A 15,885-nucleotide genomic window follows, 5' to 3' on the forward strand; every position below is an offset into this window, starting at 1 on the left:
CACGGGTTGGGATCATCTCTCTGGGGTCTCCTTCCAAACTGTGACTTTGTTCTGAGCGCCGTAAACATTTCTTATTCTTTTTCTCCCCTCCTTCCTTTTCCACTAGGGTTGCCAGACTTGGCAAATAAAAATACAGGACACCGGTTAACTTTGAATTTCAGACGAACAGTGAATAATTGTTTTAGTATAAGGATGTCCCATGCAACATTTGGGGCATAGTAACGCACAAAGCAATTCTTTGTTTATCTGAAATTTGAACTTAATTGGGTGTCCAGCATTTTATCTGCAACCTGATCCCTGTCCCGCTCAGTACTTGACCTGTGCACGTATTCAAATCTATGTTTGCTGTGTGAAGGCTTAAAATACAAGAGAATGTGAGCCTCTTCTATAAACCAAGGGAGCTTGCCTGCTTACTTTTCAGTGTTGCTGCTAAAAGCAACCCAGTGAAAGTGCTTTAGAAATGTAAAAGCTGTGTACAAATGTGGTTTGATATTATAGTCATCATCACCCTTGCCATCATCCAAATGGCCCCAAATATGTCAAAGCTACACTTTGTGAGCATTTGTGTATGTCGGTAATTCTTTTCTATTGCTCAGATCAATCTGGATGTAGCACATTAGGGCAAATGACATTATATTATAATCATGTTATTACTATTATTATTGCTGCTATTGATATTGTTACAGTATGCTACTTTATGGATCAGTGTGATTATTTTTCCTGCAGAGAATGTTATGTTCTTGTCAGTGACTTCATTATAGTACTGATACCCGAAACCTTCCCCCAGGGCTCTGAATAGCAAGTGCTTGAAAGCCCTGCCTCTCTCTCAGTAACCGTAGTCATCAATGAATACCAAACCGACAGAGTGTGTGTGCTGGCACCAGATCCTTTGGGGGAAAGAGAGATAGAAGGTTATTTTCTGAGTCAAAATCTAGGTCAGTGGTTCCAGAGTGTGAACCTTGGACCAGAAGCACTGGCATCACCTGGAAGATTGTTAGAAATGCAAATTCTTGAACTCCACTCCAGACCTCCTGAATCAGAAAGTCTGAGGGTAGGGCCCAGGATCTTACGGGCGATTTAATGCACCCTAAATGTGAGAATACTGATCTAGGTGGATGTGAGAGGACTTGGAGCTCTCAGGAACCTTCCATCCCTGTTCCGTAATTCTACCATAACTCTAATCTCCACATTATAAGTCTACCATAAATTTAATCCTCATACTGTAATTGTACCGTAGTTCTAATCCCTGCACCGTAATGCTACCATAATCCTAATCCCCATACTTTAATTCTACCATACTTATTCCTTTTCCCTCAGGGGGGAAATACCCTGGCCTCTCTTTCTCTGATTTACCCTCCGACCAGGGGTATTTGTATGTATGTTTGTATGTTTGTATTCATTTTAATTCCGGTATAATTAGCATACAGTGTTACATTAGTTTCAGGTGTACAGTACAGTGATTCAACATTTCCATTTATTACTCAGTGCTCATTGTGATAGGTGTACTCTTTAATCCCCATTATGTATTTCACCCATCCCCTCACCCACCTCCCCTCTGGCAATCATAACTTTGTTCTCTATAGTTAAGTGCCTGGTTTTGGCTTTGTCTCTTTTTCCCTTTGCTCATTTGTTTTGTTTCTTAAATCCCACATATGAGTGAAATCCTATGGTATTTGTCTTTCTCTGACTGACTGACTGACTGACTTCACTTAGCATTATACTCTCTAGCTCCATCCATGTTGTTGCAAATGGTGAGATTTCATTTTTTATGGCTGAGTAATATTCCGTTGTATGTATACACCACATCTTCTTTATCCACTTATCAGTCGATGGACATTTGGGCTCTTTCCATAGTTTGGCTATTGTTGATAGCACTGCTATAAACATAGGGGTGCGTGTATCTTTTCAAATTAGGGCTTTCATATTTGTTGGGTAAATACCCCGTAGAGAAATTACTGGATCATATGGTAATTTGATTTTTAACTTTTGGAGGTACGGTTCTCCACAGCGGCTGCACCAGTTTACATTCCCACCAACAGTGCACGAGGGTTCCATTTTCTCCACATCTTTGTCAACATTTGTTGTTTCTTGTGTTTTTGATTTTAGCCGTTCTGACAGATGTGAGGTGATATTTCATTGTGGTTTTGATTTGCATTTCCTTGGTAATGAACATCCTTTGATGTGTCTGTTGGTCATCTGTATGCCTTCTTTGGAGAAATGTCTGTACATGTCTTCTGCCTAATTTTAATTATATTATTTGGGTATTTGATGTTGAATTGGATAACTTCTTTATATTTTGTATACTAACCCTTTACCATTTGCAAATATCTTTTCTCATTCAATAGGTTACCTTTTAGTTTGGTTGATTATTTCTTTTGCTATGCAGAAATTTTCATTTTGATGTAGTCCCAACAGTTTATGTTTGCTTTTATTTCTCTTGCCTCAGGAGACATATCTAGAAAAATGTTCCTATGGCCAATGTTAGAGAAATTACTGCCTGTGCTCTCTTCTAGGATTTTAATGGCTTCAGGTCTCACATTTAGACTATTAATCCATTTTGAATTTATTTTTGTGTATGGTATAAGAACATGAATCAGTTTCATTCTTTTGTATGTAGCTGTCCAGTTTCTACAACACCATTTGTTAAAGACAAATGGTTTTCCCTTTGTATATTCTTGCCTCCTTTGTTGAAGATTAATTGACCACATAATTGTGGATTTTCTTTTCTGGGTTCTGTATTCTGGTCTATTAAACTATGCCTATTTTTGTGCCAATTAACATACTGTTTTGATTATTATAGCTTTGTAGTATATCATGATATCTGAGATTGTGACACCTCTAGTTTTGTTCTTCTTTTTCAAGCTTGCTTTGGCTATTCAGGGTCTTTTGTGTTCCATACAAAATAGGAATAGTTGTTCTAGTTCTTGTTCCATACAAAATAGAATATTTGTTCAGAGAAATGCTGTTGGTATTTTGATAGGGATCATATTGAATCTGTAGCTTGCTTTGGGGAGTATGGACATTTTAACAATATTTGTTCTTCCACTCCATGAACATGGAATATCTTTACATTTTCTTGTGTTGTCTTTGGTTTCTTTTATCAGTGTTTTATAGTTTTCAGAGTACAGGTATCTAACCTCTTTGGTTAAGTTTATTCTTAGGTATTTTATTGTTTTTGGTGCCATTGTAAATAGGATTGTTTCCTTAATTTCTCTTTCTGCTACTTATTAGTGTATATAAATGCAAATCTATATATAGATTTTGTATCCTGTGACCTTACTGAATTCATTTATCAGTTCTAGCAGTTTTTTGGTGGGGTCTTTTGGGTTTTCTATATAAACTATCATGTCATCTGCAAATAGTGAAAGTTTTACTTCTTCCTTACCAATTGGGATGACTTCTATTTCTTTTTCTTGTCTGACAGCTGTGGCTAGGACTTCTAGTACTATGTTGAATAAAAGTGGTGACAGTGGACATCTTTGTCTTATTCCTGATCTTAAGGAAAAAGCTCTCAACTTTTCATCGTTAAATATGATGTGAGCTGTGGGTTTTTCCATAAGTGGCCTTTATTATGTTGAGGTATGTTCTTTCTAATCTTACTTTGTTGAGAGTCTTTACCATGGATTGATGTTATACTTTGTTGAATGCTTTTTCTGCATCTGTTGAAATGCTCATATGGTTTTTATCCTTTATCTTATTGAAGTGATGTGTCATTTTGATTGATTTAAGAACATTGAATCACCCTTGCATCCCAGGAATAAATCCCACTTGATTGTGGTGAATGACTTTTTAATGTATTGTTGCATTCAGTTTGCTAATAATTTGTTGAGGATTTTTACATATATATTCATCAGAGATATTGGCCTATAGTTCCCTTTTTTGTGTGTGGTGTCTTTATCTTGTTTTGTTATCAGGGTAATGCTGGCCTCATAGAATGAATTTGGAAGCTTTCCTTCCTCTTCTATATTTTGGATAGTTTGAGAAGAATAGGTATGAACTCATAAGTGTTTGGTAGAATTCACTGGTGAAGCCATCTGGTCTTAGACTTTTGTTTGTTAGGATTTTTTTATTATTATTGATTCAATTTCATTGCTAGTAATCAGTCTGTCCAAATTTTCTGTTTCTTCCTGATTCAGTTTTGGGAGGTTATATGTTTCCAGGAATTTATCCATTTCTTCTAGGTTGTCCAATTTGCTGGCATATAATTTTTCATAATATTCTCTTATCCTCCTTTGTATTTGTGTAATGTTGGTTATAATTCTAACATGTTTCTAATCCCCATACTATAATTCTACCATAATTCTGATCCCTATACTGTAACTCTATAGTAATTGTAATGCCTATAGTATAATTTTACCATAATTCTAATCCCTATCTATAATTCTACTATAATTCCAATCTCTATGCTACAATTCTATAATTGTAATTTAATTCTACCATAATTCTAATCCTTATATTATAATTCTAATCCCCAATTATAATTCGAGTGCATTCACCAGGATCTAGGAAGACAGGGGATAGTGGGGTCAGGGAAAGAGCATGGGTACCAAAGGAGGGGATAATATTGACTTGGTATCAAGTCCTCATGGCCAGGGACCCTCCTTGTACTCATAGTCTCCCCAGGGAAATCATGAATTTCCACATGTGGGATGGGGGAGAGCAGAGCACTCAAAGCAGAGGAAATGCCACGTGGAAAGGCCCTGAGACTAGGTGGTAAGGGGCAAGTTTGGGAGAGAATGGATTTCCAGATTTAACTGGAATCTGTGGTTTCAGTCAAGATGGTTTATAGCCAGAGCGCAGCTACCCTTGGATGCCATGGGACCCATTCAGATCTTATCCATTTGTGATTTGAAGGGCTCTGAAGGTTTTTGACAGGAGAGGCACATGGTCAGAGCTGTTCTTCTGTAGGATGGAGATGGGGAGAAAAGAAGTTGGGAGTACAGAAGGAAGCATCCATCAGGGCTGACACAAACAGCCACAAGGATAGGCCCTCGCTCCATGTTGCACAGTATGTTACCTTGTGGCTCCAAGAGTAGAATTGGTGTCCTCTGCAAAGGTGTATTTTTTTTTACCCACAGCATTAAAAAAGTGAAAAACCAGCCCTGGTCGGTTAGATTTTGCAGCTCTTGCCAGCTGGGGATTTTGGGATCTGTGACAGCAATAACTATAACAGCTCCAGCACCCTCCAACAGGCCTTGGGTCCGTTTCCCAGGAGCAACTATTGCCATGGACACTTATGGGGGTTGGCTTGGGGGAGTGGTATGGGAACTGGGACCCATGGAGGGCATGATGGCAGATGGGATCTTGACCTGCCACTTCCCTTCCTCCCAGGCCTGTGGGGAGGAGGATGTCCTAGGATATAGTCTTGTTAAGGTCTGGAGAAGGAGTCTGGGGTGAGGATGGGGGTTGTGGAGTGAGAGAGAAGGAAAGAAGGAATGTTTATGCCACTCCTGTTCACCTTCCCTTGCCACCTTCACCTTGCCCCAGCCCTGACTCAGGGGACGAAAGGAGTCTCTCCTTTTCTTTTGAGGAGCATCAAAAAGAACATCATGCTCCACAGCCCCTTTAGATTGGCAGTTTGGCGAGTATAGCCAGATGTGGTTTTCTCATAAAAGGCATTGGCCATGGAGGCAACAGAGGTGTCCCCTCCTATGGATCCATAGGTAGTAGGAATTGTTGAGAGGGATTCTGGCAGGAAAGCAAGATCATGGCTCCATTTTATAGGAGAAAATATGTATCTCTAAGTACAATGGAGATACCCTATGGAGACTCCAAATATGACTCTCTGTGTGTTGAGGAGGAGGGATCTTTACATAGGGCTGGTCCTTTGATGGTGAGTTGAATAAGGGTCAATAATTTAGTAATTTATGGGAAAGTCCTTCCATTGTGCTCTAGGTTGGGGAGCCATGAATTACATGTGTACAGTCCCTGGCATAATGTAGGCACTTGATAAATGCTTGCTGAACAGTGTTTCTTAAATGGGCATTGAGTGGTCATTGAGACCCAGGTCCTTTTGTGGCCTTGTGGATCCCTCCCCATAACCGCTTTGGGACACAGCTATTGATGTTTGATGTTTGCAAATCATGGGATGTATCTCCTTTGGTTTCCACAGACATCTGGTTTCACCCTCTGATGGAGGATCCCCAAGGGAGCACCATGTTTCTACTCCTAAAGTCTAAATGTTAGAGCCAGAACTTTTCAAGACTTTTAACTAACTCTCATCCACATAGTAGAGATGGAGAAATTGACCCACTGGTGGGAAATTACTCATCACAAGTTATGAAAGGAGTCAGGGACACAGCATTAGAGTCTGGCTTGCCTGATTTCACACTGGCACTTATTCCACTGAGTCCTCAGTACCATCCCCAGAGGGGAAGGGGAAGTGTTTCCCAGTGAGAGTGGCCTGACATCATGGCAACAGAACTCTAGGGTTTCAGATCTCCCTGTTCTTTAATCCCCTGAAAAAGGACTTCAGGAAAAGCTATCCCTCATCCCTCTGAATGGTCAGGCTCTTAAATTATATTGCCCATGACTTCAGAGCAATTACTGGGGTTAGTGGTCACACCTTGGGCAGCATAATAGTTAAGACCACAGAGTCTGAAACCAGACTGGCTGAGTTTGTGTTCCTGCTCTGCACTTGCTACCTATGGTGATCTTGGGAAAGTCTCTCAACCTCTCTGTGCCTCTGTTTTCTCATTTCAAAATAAGGATGCTAACAATACTTACCTCATAGCGTTGCTATGAGGATGAAATGAACTTCTTTTGTAAAGGACTTAGAACAGCGTCTGACACACTGTAAGAGCTAGACAAAAGTTTAATATACAAAGCACTGTTGTAGTCTGGGTTCCCTAGAAACCAAACCCAAGACAGATTCGGGTGCACGAGATTTATTAAGGGATCCTTAAAGGAGAAAAGAAAGAAGAAAGGGAAGGAAGACAGAACATGAGTACAACTTAGCTAAGGATGTGGTCTTAGCTGGGGTCTGACTGTATAACTCAGGAATACCAACTGCACCACAGAGGCAGTCTCATCCTAAGGCAAGGGGCAGGAGTTAGGAAGCAGGGAGCAGCCTTTTGCTTATACCATTCAGTCCTTGTCTACAGTTTTCCCTGAGCAGCAGGAGAGTGGAACGTCACAGAAGAGGCGAATTCCATTTGCCAAAGGCAATTCTAGTGAAGAGAGAGGCTGTGAGCCATTAGCAGCTGACACTAGCTGCAGTTGGGCAATGGGCCCATTGGCCCAGCACAGGGGATCCGAGCGGGGCACCAATGGCGCTGGCTCAGAGCACTAAAGCCTCTCAAATCCCCCTTTGCTTGATAGAAGGGAGAGCATTGTCCTTGGTCTTGACTCTTCCTTTCTATCTCCAGCAGGGCTGGGCTTCCTTTCCTACCCCACTCCCCTGCAATAAATCAAAATTCTTATTCAAGAGCTAGAGAAATTCAAGGGCATCCCCAACCCCTGCACCACATTATCAGCTCTTACCAGCTCCCTCCTAGGGGAGGGATCTCCTAAGGACTCCTGAACTCAGGAGGCTCTGGCTCCTGGCATTCAGGAAGGGTCCAGCCTTCTGGTGACAGCTTGACCCACCTACCCCTACCCCCAGGTCCCTGTGGTGGGGACTTAACCATGCAGGAATTTCTATCACACCATGAGCACCTCGAAGGAAAATCGGCAAAATTAATTGGAAATTAAAGTCACCAAATGAGCACTGAATTAAGAAACCATTAACTCCAAATGACTGCTGGAAGGGAGCGGAAGTTAATTACAAAGGCTGCCTGGTTATTTTGCATGTTTTCTGCAACACAGTTATTGTCTTAGATCCTGATGTCTGAGTCTGATTAGAATTCTGGGCTACCAGTGTTGTTTGTGGTGAGATATGCGGCCCACCCCAGGTATCCATGGACCAACTCAGGCATCAATGAGGCCTCCCCCTGCCTGAGACAGGGCCTCCCCACAAACTCCCTGCCTGATGCACCACAGCATCTTCCCACAGCTGCCCCCTGCCTCAGTACCCTCTAAGGAAAGCCATCGCCTGCGGCGTCCCAGGGAGTCCTTGCCAGCACATTCTCATTGCATAATGGGCACCACCATCCACCTCATTAGGCTCTGCTGGGGATCAGGATTAAATGGAATAAAATGGAAGAAGCACATGGCTTATTAGCCAAGGGGGCTGTAAGAGAGAGTTGGGGCGGGGGAAGCTGACTGCTTGCCAGGAGAACCTCCCAGATGTACTGCCCTGAAAGGCAACTCTGGACCCGCTTCTTTCTCTCCCTGGAAGCAATCTACAGCAATAGTTGACTAACTAGTAGGATGTAAACCCCACAAAGGCAGAGGCTTTTGTTGTTTTTATCACAGTTCTATCCTTAGTGCCTAGATCTGTGTTTAGAACAATAAATATTTGTTGAATGAATGAGTGAATTAGAACCCCCAAGAAACCTTCTGTTGCCCATGAGCTGAGGGAAAGGCCAGTCAACTGCTGAGAGCCATCGTGACCTTTCACTGGTGTTGTGGCAAAGCCTCCTCACTCCTCCCCCTCCGTATTCCATCTGGTATCCCCATCTCCCTCCTCCATTCTCTATATTAAATCCCTGAGTAATTTTTCTAAAATCCATATCTAATCATGTCCCTTCCCCAGGTCCATACTCTATGCTGCCTACAAAGTAAACTACAAAAGTTTAAAAGGTCCCAGCCTGGCATTGGAGACCCTCAGAGATCTGTCCCCAGAGCTTCCCTTCTAGAATGTTCCTCCTCCACGAAGCCCTTCCCAACCACCTGAGCTCCCTGTGAACCTAAGTTCTCCACTTTGACTTTCTGTGTCTTTCTGTGAGTTTAGCACATAACTAGGCACCATCCAGTATTTTGACTCTTTCATTAGTGTCCCATGAGTGATTTTCCCCCTCCCCCTATCAATTATAATCTCCTTGAGGAAACGGATTAGGATTTTCTTGGCACTCCCGCAGAAAACCCAGGAAAGGGCTGAGAACACACAGATCTCATGATGAAAGACACTGATTGCTCCATCAATTACTTCAGTGGCTTCCCCTCCCTGTGCTCCTCCACCACATTGTCTTATCACAGCTCTCAGTGTGCCGCTGCTCAGTAATTCACACCCCTGTCTTGAAAGCATTGATTTTCCTATATGGCCTCAGACCCTGGGCTGTGGGATCATTGAGCACAGGGTACAAATGCCCCTTCTTCCTTCAGGGAGAAGCCCCAGCAACCAGCACAGTGCCTGGCATCCTCAGCAAATAAGAGATAATGAAATCATACCTCCCTGGCTCTCTTTTCTTATCCCACACTCATACAGAGCCGTACATTGACCTTCTGGAGCATTCATTTCTTCTCTTACTCATGTACTCATTTCTGTGTTCAGCAACTGTTCAGTAAACATGGGTTATGGTAGGCACAAGGCTAGGTATTGGAGAGAGAGCAATGAAAAGACAAGCAGCTTAGACATCTTCATTTCTCTACCATACGGTAGGTGGGCAAGTGACGATGGGAGGGACAGCAAGACATTGGTGCCGGCCAGTGATAGCACACGCAGATGAGAAAATGCTTTCTTCCATCCTGAAGATTGGGGACTGTCTTCTCAGAGCAGAGGATTCTTGATCTGGGCAGTGAGTCCAAAGTGTGCCATGCGGACGAAAAAAGAAAGGTAGAGGAAATGGAATGTACAGAGACACAGTGAAGACCTGGGACATTTGGGGAATTGCTGGTGGAAGCTTGATACCGCCAGAGTTTAAGAGACAAAGGAGAAGGTGGGAGGCAAGTCTGCATGGGCAGGCAAGAGGGAGGGTGAATTGTAACTAAGAAGCACAGGCTTAATCACGGAAGCTTGGCGAGACTCGGGCATTACTACAGTGAGAAGACAGTGGAGAAGGAGAAAATGAAAATCCCTGTGGGAGCAGTAATACAAACCCCGCAGCTGGGGTGAGACGTGTATCTATAGTTCTTGCTTGGTCAGCATCTTTTCCTCCATCAAGTAGGAGTATTTTCCTCTGGGGAACAGCCCTCTCGCTTATCCAGAAGGTTACCTGCCCTGCACCCACCCCGCCACTAGCCCAGGCCTGGCCAATCACAGTGTTCCACTCCCCTGGCCAGTGATTGGCTCAGAGATGATCATGTGATCCCACCAAGCCACTGAGACTCAGTTCTGGGCTCTTTTGTTAGAGAGAAGGGGATGCCTCTTCTACTGGGTGTTGAGAAGCCAGAGCTGTCTGCAGCCCTCTGCTCACCACGTGGTTCAGGCCTGCCTGGATGAGGCTGGTATTGAGGAGCCCAGAGCCTGGAGGTGGCATGAAGCTGAGCTCTGAGTGCTAAGAGCAGTAAGATCAGCTTCTGGGCTTTCTAGAGGAATTTTTTTTAGTTAAGCTAATTTGAATCAGGTCTCTGTTATTCACAACTGAAAACGTCCTAACGCACTGATAAAGGCTGTAAAGGTTGTATTGAGACTCCTAGGGGTGAGTAGTTGGTTAGTTGCTGGCCTGGATTAGAGGCTTGGCTCAAGGAAGATGAGCAGAATGTTGTGTGCCTGAAATGTTGGGTTTGGGACACATCTGTGGGAAGGGGCCAGAGAACACAACTGAATTCGTATCTGAGGAGAGTGGTTTGGATTTGAAGAGATGAGATGGACCTAGGACCCACACAAGTAGGGAAGTATTTATCCAAGAACAGAGGAAACTGGAGGAAGACCCCATCTTGAGTTGGGGGAAAAGGTAGGCATAAAGGGAATTATCAATAATACAGGATTGTGCTCAAAACAAAAATCTTCTGTCCCAAAGGAAGCAAACTAGAAAGATAGTTGGCAACTCACTTCCTGTAAAGGGCCAGTTAGTAATTATTTAGGTTTTGCAGGTCATACAGTCTTTGCCTCAGTTACTTAACTCTCTGTTGTAGAGCAAAAGCGGTCATAGACAATAAGTAAACAAATGAAATTAGCTATGTTCCAATAAAACTTATTTACTAAAAAAGGTAGCAGGCCATATTTGTTTGTGAGTCATAGTTTGCTGACCCTTGAACTACAATGTAGGCTATTTAGTGCTGTAGACAGAGCCACGTGACAGCATGTGTCTGCAACTTGCAAATCAGTCTTCAATTAATACCTGACTTGCTTGCCATAGAGGAATTTGTCAGTGGGGTAGCAAGAGTGATGCTAGGGTGGACTGAAATTCCCATAACCCCTCTAAATCTTGGTTTAAGAGTCCAGCCTTGAAGCTGAAAAGGGGCTTCAAGGCCAGCAAATGGTGGGAAGCAGTGGGCAGTACCAAAGACAGCGCCACTCCTTGGCCCGCAAGGTTAGTTTGGGAAGCATCCTGTTTCCATGTTCATAGAAAAGGCCTGTGATCAGGGCCCTTCCTGAGGTGGAAGAGGAAAAATAAATAAATTAATTAAAATTAAAATTGTTTTTAATTTTAAAATGATCTGGATATCCCGAAAGGTGTCCTGAGAACCTGGGTGCTTAACTCCACAAGCCGACCCCTAGGACTATATAATCAGTGAGAATGAATCTTTTTCCTAAAAGATCTAAAAATAAGCCACAATTTCATGCTGGTATATCTAGGTGGTGTGAATGAAAGCAGTGCCTGGAAGGGATCTCTGAAAGTCACTTTAGCTCTTGGTGTCTCCTCTTCCTCACCTGTCAAATGGAGATAATAATCACATCCCGGCTTTGCTCACAGGGTCATTATGATTATCAGATGAGACAGTGGACAGGAAAATGCTGTGAGCAGCAGAAAGTATGGATGGGAGAAACTCCATCCAAAAGTCCAGCCTCTGACCTGCCATGATTCTCTCTCATCCTTTTCTTTTTTTAGTGTTAAAAAAAGAGAAAAAAGAAAAAGAAAGAAAGCCTTTCCTTTCCAAGCAATGCAGAGAAATGTCAAAACTAGTTTACTGCCTGTAGCAGGCATCGTTGGTCATGCACCCAACATCCATCCTACTTACCAGTCATTTCTCCTGTAACAGCACTTAGGCTGTGTGACCTGCTCTAGAAGGTGTGGATTTCACAAAGGCAGTTACAGTTGTCCCATTTCCTTTGCCAATTGTTTTAGGAATTGATATTTGGCCAATGAGATGTGAGAGAAAGAGGTATGGATAATGTGCTCACGTTGATTAAAATTTTTAAAAATTTTTTAATGTTTATTTTTGAAAGAGAGAGTGAGAGCGAGAGCGAGAGAGAGAGAGAGAGAGAGAGACTGGGGGAGGTGCAGAGAGAGAGGGAGACACAGAGCCTGTAACAGGCTCCAGGCTCTGAGCTGTTAGCACAGAGCCTGACTCAGGGCTCAACTCACGAACCATGAGATCATGACATGAGCCAAAGTCAGACGCTTAACTGACTGAGCCACCCAGGAGCCCTGTTTTTTGTTTTTATAAAAAGAGAGAGTGTATGCAAGGAGGGGAGAGGGGCAGAGGGAGAAGATCCTAACCAGTCTCCACACTCAGCATGGAATGCAACATTGGGGCTCGATCTCACAACCGTGAAATCATGACCTGAGGTGAAACCAAGTTGGATGCTTAACCGACTGAGCCACCTAGGCTCCCCTGATTCAAAAAATTTTTAAAGAGGGGCGCCTATGGGGCGCCTGGGTGGCTCAGTCGGTTAAGCATCCGACTTTGGCTCAGGTCACGATCTCACGTTCCGTGATTACAAGCCCCGCGTCGGGCTCTGGGCTGATGGCTCAGAGCCTGGAGCCTGCTTCCGATTCTGTGTCTCCCTCTCTCTCTGCCCCTCACCTGTTCATGCTCTGTCTCTCTCTGTCTCAAAAATTAAAAAATAAATAAATAAATAAATAAATAAATAAAAATAAAAATAAAAATAAAAATAAAGAGGGGCGCCTGGATGGCTCAGTTGGTTGAGCATCTGACTTTGGCTCAGGTCATGATCTCACGGTTCATGGGTTCATGCCCCATGTCAGGCTCTGTGCTGACAGCTCAGAGCCTGGAGCCTGCTTCAAATCCTGTGTCTCTCTCTCACTCTCTGCCCCTCCCCCCCTCACATTCTGTCTTTCTCTCCTCAAAAATAAATAAACATAAAAAATTTTTGTAATAAAAAAATGTTTTAAAACACACAGGAAGAGTTGATGTCTCTCAGAATAATGGAGTGAAGCCCATAGTGGAAAAGCAAAGTCAGAGATGCTCCTGGAGCCCCTGGAGCCCACCCCATCCTTGGGCTACCTGTTTTGTGAGATACTGAGCTACTGTGGTTTGAGTTAGTTGGGCCAGAGCTTTCTCTTCCTTACAGTCAAAAGTGTCCTCACTGGTGATCACCACTCGTAAGGAGGTGACCAGGCACTGGACACTCATTGGCAGCCACCTCTCCTCTACTCAGAACCCGCCTCATATTCATTTCAGGGCTTCATCTGAAAAGAAACCTGACAAGCCATATGCTCCCCAGGTCTACACTCATCTTTAATTAACCCTTGGGGGCAAAATGTTGGGATAGGGGGCCTGGCTGTAAGAGTGGAGCCCTGTCTCTCCACCCTCAGACCTAAAGAAGCTCTGTGCCATTGACATGCCTCTTTCATTTAGTGTTCATAAATGTTCAGTCAGACATTTCAGGGGAAATGTTTATTCTGACTTTGGACCCAGAATGGGAGAAGGAATTTTGTGGTTGTTGGGGTATGTGCTTGGGAACAGCTGAGGGTTAAGACCCAGCTCCTTGAGAGTACAGAGTCAGGCCTGGGCCCTGAGACTTTCTCTCAGAGCTCAGGTCTGGGATGGGTTTGTCTGGGGTGGAGAGCTCAACTCACTCCCAGGTCAAAAAAGCACAAGTTGTGACTTAACCCTTTTGTCTCCACCAGGAGACATCAGTTCTGTCAGCTCTTCTCAAACAGAAGACTTTCAGAGCCAACAGATGCTCAGAAGCATAGAAGACAGGGCTGTGTTAAAGGTGGGAGTGTGACATGAGATGGACCATGGAGAAGTTCAGGATGAACTAGGTCCCATTATCAGTATCCCCTACTGAGTCAGCAGAAGCATAGGGTGTGGTTGGTTTATTCAAGTGGAAGAAAGAAGGACCCCTAGCTTCTGAGGCTGGTAGGCAAGAAGGAGACTCAGATGAGAAAAGGCAAGCCATGATGAAGTCACGAGGCAAGGCCAAGGAGAATGACTAACATCCTGCTTCCTAGAGGGCTAAGTTCTGTTGACCCAAGACCCAATCAATTAATGGTATGGGCTTTTCTTCCCAACTCCAGCTCAACACAGTCCATTATCTCTGATGTCTTTCCCTCTGAAAACAGACTACAGAACATGGAAAAATGTGGCAGCTACATTGAGGATCTCTGCTGGAAGAGAAAGCATGGCCTCTACTCTGGATTGGCTTATCCTCCAGCCACAAAATAAGGGAAGACTTTCAGGCATTCTCATGCTCAGATGTTCTTTCTCTTTCTCGCCATAGTGACCATCACTGCCCACATCCAATCCACCATCCTCTTTTACCCTGAGAGCCTCCCAACTGTCCCCCCATCTCCAATATCTTCCTTTTTCATCTATTGCCTCCACTCTGGAAACTAAAGGATCTTTCTAAAGCACAAATCTGAGCACATCACTCTCCTGTTTAGAACTTTCAATGGCTCCCCATTACCTTCAAAATAAAGTCCAACACAACCTTCTTAATGGCTTAGGAGGCCCTTTATTGTCCTACCCTGCTTACATTTCAAGCTCCATCTCAAAACCAGACCCTTTTTTGAATTCGGGACATTGGCCTCATCATGTCCTCAAATATGCCATGTTCTCTTGCATCTCTGAGCCTTTCTGGGTAGACCATTTTATTCCCTAAAAATTCCCTTGTCTCCTTATTCCCCATCCCTACCTAGCTGCCTCTACCCATCTTTCAGCTCTTGCTAATGCCACTTCCTCCGGGAAGCCCTGGCTCTGGTTCACTCCTCTCCTCAGGTTTTTGTAACTCCTGGCTTATTTCCACCAAAGTCCCTCAAAGCTTCTCACAATATATAACAATTGCCCCTTTATTGATCTATCTTTCCCACCTACCTCTGAGTATCTCAGGTATTAAACTGAGACATGAAATGTCGAATCTTTGACCATTTTGACTTACAAAATGGGCAACATCATATGGTTCTACCCAACGCAAGGACCATGACCATTTTGTCACTTGGATCCCAGTGTCTAGCACAAAATCTAAAACACAGTAAGTGCTTAGTAAATGTAGATCGTTGGTTTTCAGTGTGACTCCAATTAAGTTTTTACGTCTGATGGCCAACATCAGCAGAAATCTCTTCGGTGATAGAACCAGGGAATATAATGGAGGGGTCTCCTAAGGTCACCTGATTCTGCCTCTTGCCTCCTCTTGGCACTGATGCACATGTGAGAAGCATCACGGTGTTGCATGGGCTGACTTAGTCTAGAGCTGTCCCCAGCCTGAGGTGCATTCCCACCAGGCCCAGAGCATGTTCTGAAGCTGAGGAGGCCATCCTCCCAAGCGTGGGTCAGTGACATCACCATGGCCATAGATGATAATCGTCTAATGTGAACATTCTAGTGTTTCTTGGGCAGAGGGTTTAACATGCCTAATTCACTTGTGCAAAGCCAGGCCAGGCTTTAGGGACTATGAAAATCTTATATTGTGCAGACCCATTAAAGTTCTGGAACCCTTAGAAAACACTAGAAAGATCAGCTTCGATACTCTAATTCTTCTCACTGGCACACCACATGGTGCTTGCCCAGGGCCACACAGGTACGTGGATCAGGGGTGGAGAGTCCCCAAGCCAGAAGCATACCCCTCGAGTGAGATCTCAGTTAAGGCACCAATAACTTATATGTGGTTTTCACCAGGGAGGAGGGCTTAATGAGATTACATCCTTTTACTAATGAAATTAAGCGATATGCTCTTCCTACTCTAATTGTCAGTCTATTTTCCTTTCCCAGGAC

The sequence above is a fragment of the Prionailurus viverrinus genome, chromosome B3 (genome assembly GCF_022837055.1).
Source record: "Prionailurus viverrinus isolate Anna chromosome B3, UM_Priviv_1.0, whole genome shotgun sequence".
NCBI lineage: Eukaryota > Metazoa > Chordata > Mammalia > Carnivora > Felidae > Prionailurus > Prionailurus viverrinus.